The sequence below is a fragment of the Leptodactylus fuscus genome, chromosome 9, assembly GCF_031893055.1.
Source record: "Leptodactylus fuscus isolate aLepFus1 chromosome 9, aLepFus1.hap2, whole genome shotgun sequence".
Classification (NCBI taxonomy): Eukaryota; Metazoa; Chordata; class Amphibia; order Anura; family Leptodactylidae; genus Leptodactylus; species Leptodactylus fuscus.
Window position 1 is genome coordinate 72,008,972 of NC_134273.1, and position 12,738 is coordinate 72,021,709.

The window sequence follows — 12,738 nt, forward strand, 5'->3', positions numbered from 1 at the left end:
GCGTGTACTGCTGTGATACACGCCGGCGTTCCGTACTGTAAATGCACCCTTACGGTGCCTTTTATGTATGTATGGAAGCGGCACGCAGACTTTGCCGCCGCTTCCATCCATATATAAGGCGCACCGGACTATAAGCCGCACTTACGATTTCTGAGGAAATCGTAGGTTTTTATGTGCGCCTTATAGTCCGGAAAATACGGTAACAAAATAGCAAGTAAGAGGTAAGTAAAATATACAAGTATTATTACAGGAGAATGGGTCTGAATGGTAAGTGCAACAAGGACGAGCTTTACACGATTCTGCTGATCTTGCTCTGTTCGTGTTTACTGATAACAAACCAAGTTTCTTCAGGTTTCTTTTTATTTCCTATACGCATGAGCTGAACAAGTTACATTCTGCTGATCAGAGCAGTCCACGATCAATCTGTGGTCACAGTTAGGCTACATTGACATGGCCGAAGAGCAAAAAACAGCCGTGAAAAACATAAATTTTTCAAGGCCGTCTTGTTCCAAGGACACAACTATTTTCACGTATCACCCAGCATATGGAGGGACCCATGAAAATGGTCAAAATTAGGACATTACTCTTTTGTCACAGACTGTCAAAATAACAGTTGTGTGCATTCCCTGACTTGGTTGACCTAGAATTTAAAAAGGACCTGTCATGTCCTCAGGCACATGCGGTTTTTTATACCGCTAGAAAACCGACAGTGCGCTGGATATATCAGTGGTGTTACAACAGCACCAATGTCTGCCGGCTGTCAGAAGGGCGTTACTGACAGTCTAGAGGACCGTCCCCCCTGACTGTTCTCATCCATGGATTAATACTGGGGGCATTACTCATAGTTCAGTGTCATGGCTGGGCGGTAAGGAACAGTACAGGGCTACGGACAGTACTGTCAGGGGGAGGGGGGGGGTTCCTCCCAGCCCAGCTAGACTGTCACAAACACTGTTCTGACAGTGGGCAAACATTGGTAATGGCATCAATATCACTTTCCCAAGAGCACATAACAAGAAAGCCGACAGTGCGCTGAATTCAGTGCACTGTCGGCTTTCTAGCGGTATATAAAACCGCATGTGTCCGAGGACAGGAAAGATCCTCTTTAATGTTGCTACGTGACATCCACCACAGCAGGGGTAGGGAACCTTGGCTCTCCAGCTGTTGCAAAATTACAACTCCCAGCAACTCTCAAGTTTATTGGGTTTTTTTTATATTCCAACTCCCAGCATGCATACTTGCTCTGCTGTTCTTGAAACTCCCATGGAAGTGAATGGAGCATGCTGGGAGTTGTAGTTTCACAGCAGCTGGCGAGCCAATGTTCCCTACGCTAAAGAAATGGAACTGACATAGAATCAAACTGTGTCTGTTCTCTGCAACAGTTTAATGTCCTTTGCCGTCATCCTATGAAGGAAAACAGAAATGGACATTAACAACGGTAATGTCAACCCAGTTTTAGGCAGATTTCACGAATACAGCTCATCAGAAGATAAGAGCACTTACATTAATACAACAGCTAGTACATGGCCATTGAATCCTGTTGTGTGAATGAGCATTGCATAATAAATCTGGTAGGGGTATTGACCACACCCAATCACACCCATACCACGCCCCTTTTTCAGGCAAACAAGGTGGTGCAAAAATACCAGTCAGAACAATTTATGCCAAAACTGGCATTTAAAAAGTTGAAACCTGGCATTTCCGTAGATATAATTGACATGTCGTGATTTGCAAAGCCGCAACGGCTTTGCAAATTGCAGCGTGTCCGCGCTGCAATCTTTTCCGCAAAGTGGGGATGGTATTCGCATGGGTTAAATGGTCGGTCTTGTATGTTGCATCTCCTTGTCGGCTGTCAATCACAGTCTGACTATTACTGGTGGTGATGTCACGGCTATGGTTCCAGTGCCTGCATCATGACATCTGCCCCATAAATGTACATTAAGGTGTCACAAGGAGTATATGGCATTGCCGTATTTTTGAGTGCTCAGAGCCCCGGTCAGCACCAGAGTATAACACTATGCTCTCCTTACAGATGATTTTTATTTCATTGGTCTGTCTGGTGATGGATGTAAAAAAAGAAGCCTCAGACCTAAATAGTGGGAACATATTTATAGCTTACAGGACTAACATAAATCAATGGCCTTTATTGTTTTAAAAGAGCTATTAGCTTCATAATGCTTTGTACTGGGTGCTGCAGAGACGGACAATAGATATATCGATCGGGTGAAGTTAAAAATAAGAGACTCATTTATGCAACCAAGAAGGCTTATTATACTGTATACCATTATATAGTGTATATATATATATATATATATATATATATATATATATGTACTATATATATATATATATATATATATATATATATATATATATATATGGAACACCACAACCCCATACGATGCATTGCTTGGAGAAATGCTGACATAACCCCGAGGAATAATGAAAGTATGGAATCATCTAGGAAGAAGCAGAAACTAATGGAGCCTACAGTCTTCTGGAAAGCGAGCCCGCTTTAATGTTTCCTGTTTGCTAATTGCCAATGAAATTAGGTAGTGAATGGTTCTGCTTCCACGTTGTCTAGTCAACATAATTTCCGTCAATGCCCTTCACAGCAAGGATAGCCACAGTGTTTGCAACCTTCAGATTTTACAATGATGAGAACAGTTTTAGTACATAGCCGCCTTTCAATGATGGTCCATAATTTGGATAATTTTGTCCCTCCCTATTTGCACTTAGAAGAAGTCTCAGCTATAAAGGCATGCTGTCTCCATGGCTTGGCTCCTTTCGTGACATTCGGGGCAAAAGGGTATTGTGGTTGGCCAGGGTACAGAGAAGGCGCTCAGATCACGTGTTTTAGCAGATCCCTTTAACACCTACGAATGGACGTGGATGGCCATTCGTTTCCATACAGATCAATGGTAAAAATGAAGGAATCCCTTTCTTTCAGTTTTTTTTGGGACAGATACAAATGGGTGATATACTAAGTAACGGACATTGATCTAATTGATCTCTATGTAAACGGATGCCGATCCATTGGCAGTGCACACATCAGTTTTTTCCATCAGGATCCAACAAGATGCCATATGTATGGAGGCATTTTTCTGTCTGTCGGAGCATGGTACAACAAATTGCACACCAGACATAAAGTAGAGCTGCGCAGCCCCCTATAATTCTGCAATGCCGTTTTGCTTTATTTAGCTATTTTCTATATGAATGCATTCTCCGTATTTAAGGCAACAGTAAAACAGTAGGATTCCTAATGTCCAACTGACTACAGTCTGTGCTTATTTTTTTTTGCATCGGTCTTTGAACAGTGGCTCAGTATGTTGTCTGTAGTCAGCAGGGCATAGGCAGCCATAGGAAGTATTAGTTCCTGCAGCTGTTCACTCACTCCATTGAGCCTGGAATGTGCCACATCCATATAATGTGCTTATATTAGGAAATTGGCATCTGAGCAATTCTGGTTATATTTAGTTACTTGTGTAGATCTAATTATAATTATGATATATTTTCTGTACCTAATAGGAATCCATCAGTAAATTCAGGCGCCCCAACCAAAGACAGCCATTTATCAGTGGACTAATGAAACATCTCAATGGAGATGTTGACAAATTTTGGGAAGCCGTGTGTCCTAAATGACAGAGCTCCACTCTAGTTCCAGGGAGCCTACTCCTTCACTGGTCAGGTGCAACTGATGAATATCCTCCCCTTTAGGATGATAGGAAACGCCTTGGACAAGAGTGAAAGTGTCTATCAGGGTATAATAGGGTAAAGAACTCTCCTTCCCTCCCCCATGGAATGAACATTGGTATGGGCACTGGTCCCCTCCCCCATATAACCAGGTGAGACCGTTCTTTTTCTTTGAGCTTTTAAAATTATTTATTTAAAGTTATATTTTATATTATTTCATAATAAGATATTTTGATCTTATGCTTGATGACCTGATCTAAATCCTATATAAAAATTTGTGGAAGGAGCTGCAACCTGCAGTCTGGAGAAGGCAGCCATCAAACCTGAGACAGGTGGAGTCTGGAGGAGTTTACTCGCAAAAAGTGACCCAAAATACTTGTGGGCAGGTGCAGAAGTCTCATTGAGAATTACAGGAATTGTTTGCAGTGATTGCCTCAAAACCTTGTGCACAAAATATTAACTTAAAGGGATTCTATCATTAAAACACATTTTTTTCTTGTTTACACGTACCTACCTACCTTTTGTTGTCTTCTCCGCACCGCCGTCCTGTAGAAATCCCGGTTTTGGTCGGTATGCAAATGAGTTCTCTCGCAGCACTGTAGGTGGGCCCCAGCGCTCAAACAGCACTGGGGGCATCAGCAATGCTGAGAGAAAAATCTCCAGCGCCGCCTCCATCTTCTTCAGGAACGGCCTCTTCACGCGTCTTCTTTTGTGGCAAATTTTTATGCAACAAAATTTCCAACCTTTTAGCACCTAAAGACTGGTTTAGGCCTGGTTCACATCTGTGTTCAGTATTCCATTCACAGAGTCCACTTGGTGACCCCCCAAACAGAATACCGAATGCATTAAAAAGCAGTTAGCTAAGAAACCACATGGACCCCATAGACTATAATGGGGCCCGTGTGTTTTCCGTGCGGTATCCACATGAATCATGCAGAGAGAAAATTGCTGCTTTCTGCTTCTGTTATTGCTGATGGGATATTAGTCATAGACAGAAAGCAGCAATCCTCAGACTTATTGTCTCTCTGATTCATTCTCGCCTTGACTACTGTAACTCCTTACTAATCGGTCTTCCCCTCACTAAACTCTCCCCTCTACAATCTATTCTGAATGCAGCGGCCAGGCTCATCTATCAGGCTAGACGCTACAGCGATGCTTCTGGTCTGTGCCAGTCGCTACATTGGCTGCCTATTCATTATAGAATAAAATATAAAGTTATCACCCTCATCCACAAGGCTCTCCATAATGCCGCACCTCCCTACATTTCCTCCCTCATCTCTGTCTACCGCCCAACCCGTGTTCTCCGCTCACTCAATGACCTAACACTTACATCCTCTATTATCAGAACCTCCCATGCTCGTATACAAGACTTCTCCCGAGCTGCACCACTTCTCTGGAATGCTCTACCCCGGACAATCAGATTAACTCCCAATTTCTACAGTTTCAAACGCAAACTAAAGATGCATCTTTTCAGACAAGCCTATCACAATTCCTAATGCAAACCCTTCTTGATGCCTTTTCAGCCTAACATATTTGTCCATGCTCTATCCACATGTTAAAGGACACTACTAGTGACGGCCCATAAAGCTTTGTTTGTGTAATGGCTGCAACCTCTATTACAAAATTGTCTGAACACTGTATAAGCAATGCCACCCCTCCTACCTCTTGTGTCATCCCCTCTACCTCATAGATTGTAAGCTCTTGTGAGCAGGGCCCTCAGTCCCATTGTGTGAAATGACGTTCTTTGTTTTGTATCTGTCTGTATCTGAACCCTACAAATTGTACAGCGCTGTAGAATATGTTGCCGCTATATAAATAAAATGTATTATTATTATTAATCCTCGTTTTACTAAGATTTCTCTCTTTTTCTCTCAGGGATCTTTTTAGCTGTATCATAACCTGGATTTGGAGTCCAGTGTCCCTGGATCTCTTATATTATGTTCACATGGGCTATTTATTTGCAATTTTATAGTTATTCCTAGCAGAATTACATGTAAGGAAGCCAGAAATAGTAATAATGGATGGGTAGGCTCAGACAGCTTTGTAGTATACATATCCCTTGCCTCAGGGAGAAGTGTGCTGCAGCCATATTATGGCTATTAGGAGCAGAAACATTGATAGGAAATCATGTATGAAGGTTTAGACCACCATAGAACAGACTGTCCAGCAATACCCTGTAGATTTTGATAAAAACTTAGGCATCTTTTTTTTAAAACTGTCCAAAAGAAAGCTGACTTTGTTGCCAATAGCGGCCAATCACGGTTCAGTTTTCAGATCACACGGCTACGGTAAAATTGAAGCTGTACTGTGATTGGTTGCTGTCTTTCAGACAATTATAATATACGTGACCCATAATCCCTTGTAATGAGGGAGCCTGTTGGTATCTTATGCTGCCCTGACAGGTTCACTTTAAATTCTTCTACTTGAAGTGCTTACGAGTGCTCGTACTTCTAGACATTCCTTACATTTTTTCAGGCTTAGTGGTCAGACATGTCCACATAAAATCTTCCGATAACATATACAGCGTCATTCGTAGAGGTGCAGTTTCCACATTTATGGATTTCCAGAATTTTAATTTGCATAGTCTGGAATATTATAGAACATTGCTTTAATCTGACATCAAGTGAAACTGAAATTTAATTTAATACGACAACATTTGTTTCTAGCACTGAAGTGCACTAGGATGTCACAAGGCCAAAAGCGGAGTCTGAACCGAGATAAGAAATTAGGAATTCTTCAAATTAAAACAAAACAAAACAAAAAAAACACGGATGGCAGAGGATATTTTAATGCAAAATAAAAATGAAAAACCTCAGTGTCTCTCCTTCCTTCCAGCTTGGCTCCTTCATCATAAAGCATGTGCCATGTGTATATTTGGACTTGTGGTTAGACCACAGTGGTTGAGATCCATATCCAGAGAAATGCCGGGATATCATGTTGACTTTCAGCATAGAAAACCTGAAAACTGATTGCCTTTGTAAGCGGATATGTCAGCTGAATACAAATACAGGTATATACTCTGGTAAGGGGTAATGTCAGCGTACCTGCTATTGTTTAATATAAATTAATATTTAATAATGTGTCTTTCAATTATTTGGGTTGAGTTAGGGCACTAGAACCCAGGAGACAGACTGCAGCAGATTTGATTTGTAAGATACTCTCTTGTGAGGGGCACAGGGGTGCAAGACACCGAGTCACCCACAGAGGTGGACCCAAAATAGACAGTGGGTTGCACTTGCGTGGGGACACAGGGCACAGATGTCATGTCATCTATAGGGTTGAGCGATCGGGATCAGAAAAGATTGAATCCCGAACGGCGATCGAGCAAATTTCAGGATCGGGATCGGCTGGAAAATGATTGCTTTTGATATCTCAAGATTGGATCAACCCCAAAAGTGACTTTTCCCATAGAGAAGCATTGACTAGAATTGAGCGATCAGGATTGAGAAAGATCGGATACCGATTGGCGATTCAGCAAATTGGATTGGGATTGGCTGGAAAATGATCGGAAATCAGCTTTTGATATCTCAAGATCGGATCAACCCCAAAAGTGACTTTTCCCATAGAGAAGCATTGACTAGAATTGAGCAATTAGGATTGGGAAAGATCAGATACCGATCGTTGGTTCAGCAAATTTCACGATCGGGATCGGGAATGGCTGGAAAATGATCAGAAATCGAATTTTAAAATCGATCCTGAAGATCGGCTCAACCCTAGTCATCTTCAATCACTGAGTAAGGAAAGGGCAGGACTGAGAAGACCGTGGCTTTCAATGGAACCGTCCATTGGGGGGGGGGGGGGGAAGGTCCTCAACCCAATACCGTCAGATGTATACGCCAGCGGCATTTGCCTTACCGACCCCCTGGAGGGGTCAAAATAGCCAAAGCGAAAACGACCAGCCTGGCAACTCTCCTACAAGTGGAAAATGCCAAAAGAAGCCCCGCGTTAGCCACGACTGGATGAAACGAAATCCTATATTGAAGACACATCATAACACCAGTGTCATGTTAGGCGGTATTATGCCCTCCATGTTGTTGTATCACCACTGATACATTTGTAGATGAATTTTATTTTTTCATTATTATGCTCTTAAAGAATTTCTCTTAGCTCCTGCTATAACATCTAGAAATATCTCACCAGCAACATGTTACCAAAGGCTACAGATATACAGGCATGGTGTAGAAAGACTTTGCATGACATTCTCTAAAACAGACATCACTTTAGCTTTTATCTATGGACGAAGATTACAATTAATTTCAGCAGAGCAGTTTTTACCGCAGCAGTCTGGGAGGAATATTGGCTATTATCTCAGCAGTAAAACCCGTATCAATCTCAGTCTGTACCACTAGAGGTCATCGTATCCATCAATTCTTACATAACTGTATCCTCTACATAGACATCATAAAAGATGTAAAATTGCTATAAAATCCTACTTCATCTACATGTGAGAAAAGCACATTCATGTTTTATTCTGCCATAAGACTAGATGGGGATGTGATGGACATGTATGAAAGACAAATGTTGTGGTTTTTTCCATGATTGGAACTGTAATGGTGCACAAATTTCAGTGTATACTATGATACATGCTATATATATACTATTATAATGATGCCATTTAAATTTCAGAATTGAGTCTCGTCTCCTCCCAGGGGTTAAATATAGGGTTGAGCCGATCTTGACTTTTCAGGATCGATTTTGAAATCCGATTTCCGATCATTTTTCATTCGAACCCGATCTCGATCCCAATTCCGATCCTAATGCAAGTCAATGGGATTTTTTTACTAATCGGAGATCGGAATTTAAAAGCAATCCTATTCACTATACAGCATGGAATCTAACAATTGAACGCTATAATTGTTAGAATCCACGCTGTGTAGTGATTTTTTTTAATCACTAAGTAGCCAGAGGATTTTTTTTTAATCCTCTGGCTACTTAGTCCCCCCTGGTGTCTACTTACCTGAAGAGATGGCTTGTCCGGTGCTCTGTGTTCTCGGTCTTCTTTGCCTCGCTGGCCCCGCCTCCCAGGTTAGTGGTTAAAGAGCTAGGAAGGCAGAGCTTGTAGCTTAGGAGAGTGTGGGCGGGAACAGGGCGGGGAGCCGTGACGTCTCCCCTCTGAGTACCCGCCCACACTCTCCTAACCCGCCCACACTCTACTAACCTGCAAGGCAGGGGACAGCGAGGCGAAGAAGAATGAGAAGACCGGGCACCGGACCAGCCATCTCTTCAGGTAAGTAGCTACTAGAGATTAGAATGAATGGGAGACTAGCTAGCAAATCATTGTGGGAAATGATCACCGATCTCGATCCCACCTAAAAAGATCGTGTTCGGGATTCCAATCGCGATCGTGAATTTTTCTCGATCGCCGATCAGAATCCGATTTTTTCCGAACACGATCGCTCAACCCTAGTTAAAGGGGTATTCCCACCTCACATACTCAGCAGTTTTCACTCTTGTAAAATCTTCTTACTTCCTGGTTTCTTGCATCATTTGGTGGGCGGGGTTTCACAGGCAACCTGCCGTTTAGCTCCGCCCCCAAATTTGTGTGTAGCTCCGCCCACCCACATTGGACTATGAAGTACAGGCAGCAGCAACTCCATTCTGTGTTACATACAGAGACTGCCTGTCTCTGCCATAATGAACACAACTGAATTAGCTAGCCTGATAACTGGGAGAACAGAAGAAATGAAAGCAGCTCCTCTCCTCTATCTGAGTGCAGGACCTAGGTCACATGGTATAGACACAGGATTAGCTCGATACACAGGCTCGCTCCGTGCACTTAGCCCCTCCTCCCTCCCCCCTGAGAGCAGCAGATACATCATTTGACTCAGAAGCAGCTAAGTCAGGGCTGTGGCCACAATGAATTGAATAAAGTAAGATAGTGGACAAACAAAGCAGTTTTGCTGAAGCAGTGTATTTAGGAAAAGTCTTACATCCACATTAACAAGCATTATAGATAGGATCCTTGTGATGGGACAACCCCTTTAAATAGTGAGAATCACTCTGAACAGTCATAGTCCGATAGTTGTCATGGCCCAGCCTGTAGTTTATACTTACCTGTGGGACAATTAGGGGTTATTCACTTTCAGGAGTCCTGTTGTGCACATGCTCTGTCAAGGCCAATCGATGGTCTCATTGGTGGCTGTGAAGGACCTGGCAGCGACACTCATGTACAAGACGTGGCATAATCGAATGGAATCAACGATCGTGCAGTGGTGAAGGTATGGTGCATGCCAGAACGGACAGCGCCCGTGAGCAACAAAGCTCAGGTGAATATGGTGATTTTTTTTTTTCCAGATTACGTGTCCGCATGTCCATATATTTGTAAGGCCTCAAGTATGTGCAATAGACATTCAGAGGAGAAATTCAGCTGACTCTAAGTCCATGACATGTGTCCAAATGGGCAGAAGGTCCATTGTTTCTAAGACTTCAGCCATTGCATATTTTGATAAACTTTACATGCATTCGCCTTACGGTGATCATAACACTTAGGGCTTCCGCCTCAACATCAGACCATTAAAGCACTAAATTCTGTCCTGATTTTGTGGCCATTGCACTGAATGGGAGACAGAGATCAAAACAGGACATTGAAAAAATAAACGCTCCATCTTGCTACAGATTCTGTGGTGGATTTAGCCAAACCATGAGTCATTTCTTTGATTAAGCCCATTTATCTTAATGTAATCACAGTAGACTTCCTTATACCTCTGTCTCTCTCCTTCTTCCCATCCCCTCTCCATAGACTATATAGTATACTGACAATACTTGGGTACGGGATTTGGGCCAGAATCACTCAGACATGAAGACAGGAGTAATACTTAAGGGATTCTACCATTAAAATCTAATTTTTTCTCGATCACACGTAGGAATAGCCTTAAGAAAGGCTATTCTTCTCCTACCTTTAGATGTCTTCTCCACACCGCCATTCGGTATAAATCTCGGTTTTTGTCGGTATGCAAATGGGTTCTCTCGCAGCACTGGGGGCGGGAACCAGCGCTCAAACAGCACTGGGGGCGTCTCCAACGCTGCAAGAGAAATCTCCAGCGCCGCCTCCATCTTCTTCAAGAACGGGGTCTTCACACGTCTTCTTCCAGCTCTGGCAGTCAAACTTCTAGGCCTCGGGCAGAGCCGACTGCGCATGCCCGCGGCTACAAGAAAAATGGCCAGTTACACAGTAAGTAAGCGGCAATTTTCTTGTGGCCTGTGGGCATGCACAGTCGGCTCTGCCTGAGGCCTAGAAATTTGACCGCCACTGCCAGAAGAAGATGCGCAGAGAGGCCGTTCCTGAAGAAGATGGAGAGTACTCTCGCAGCATTGGGGATGCCCCCAGTGCTGCAAGAGAACTTATTTGCATACCGACGAAAACCGGGATTTATACCAAAGGGTGGCGCGGAGAAGACATCTAAAGGTAGGAGAAGAATAGCCTTTCTTAAGGCTATTCCTACGTGTCAAAGAGAAAAAAATTGATTTTAATAGTAGAATCCCTTTAATGACACATGTCTTTAGTGAAGTCCGTTCTGTTCGCTTGCCCTATAGATTTATAAAAAAGTAATAAATGAAGTATACTTACAATAATTGCAGTAAATTTATTTCAATTTGCATGATATATATTATATATATATATATATATATATATATATATATATATATATATATATTTTAATCCGGATACATTTCTACAAATGTCTTTTGCTTACATGGTTTATTAATACGTGCCATAGGAAAAGGGCATAGCTAATATTACAATGAAAATGATTACATGTATTTTACATGCAGCGGCCTGAATACTGCGGAGATCAAAGGGCTCTGTAGCCAGCAGTTATTGTACATATGTGATTATGGAGCTTGTAAGTACTCTGCGCTCATTAGAATGACTGAAAGGAGTTTGATGTTTGGGGTTATTTGTCCTCTAAGAATAGGATAAGATTGGAGCTCTGATTGAGAGCGCTTTTTTATACTTTAGAGTGCCCAGAGTAATGCACTATATCCTATGGGCTTTAATCGCAACGCGATATTGTATGAAATAGCCAGGAACTGAAAGGAAATAAAGCCCAGTGATTGTATTATTTCTTTTCCTCTTTTTTTTCTACAGAAAATAGCCATATGATTTTATTTGAGACTAAAATAGCCATAAGACGGAGCTTTAAGAGTCTCTAAGTAGCAACTATTATTACTAATGTCTTAAACTTTAGCTACATATAAAAACTGAACATTCAGCAGAGGTTGCAGTTACCTTTTATACCAATATTCTGGTCGCTTCATTTCATGTTCACAAGGTTCATTTAGGAAAAGGGTATTTTTTATCAGGGTCCCCAGAAGTAGGTGCGAACATTGATTGTAATAAATTTTGACTCCTAAGGCCTCATTCATATCTGACTCAGTAATCCATTTGGGGGAGTCTGCATGGGGATCCTCCGGACGGACTACCGAATGCATTAGCAAGCGGTGCGCAGTGAAAGCACACAGACCCTATAGACTATAATGGGGTCCATGTGCTCTCCGCGCAATCTCCCGCACGAGTCATGCGGACAGGAAAGTAGATCGTGAAATACTTTTCTGTCCACATGTTCCATGCGGAGACGGTGCGGAAAGCACACGGACCCCCATTATAGTCTATGGGGTCTGTGTGCTTTCACTACACACCGCTTGCCAATGCAGACTCCCGAAAATGGATTACCGAGGCAGATGTAAACAAGGCCTTATGGTAGGGGCCCCATGTTATGAAAACGTTGTAATTTGGCCGCTGCAAAAACACCATGACAAAATCCGCAGCGTTCTACAGTACCTGCAAAGTGATTAATTCCATCCATGCATTGCACAAAAAAAACCTCGTAATGGACATGGACAATGTTGCACATGGCCATCTTTCCAACCAGAGTGTGGAGGACCCCTGGCAAGTTTCCAAGGCTCTCTCAGGTGCCGTGCTGTTGGGAATCTCTGCCCTATAGAATTTATATACAGACTGGCCATCATGACATGATGTTTCTGAACCCTAAGCATGCTTTTGTTCCCCATGTAGGTTTTTGCGCCCCATTTAAGGGATAGTAACAG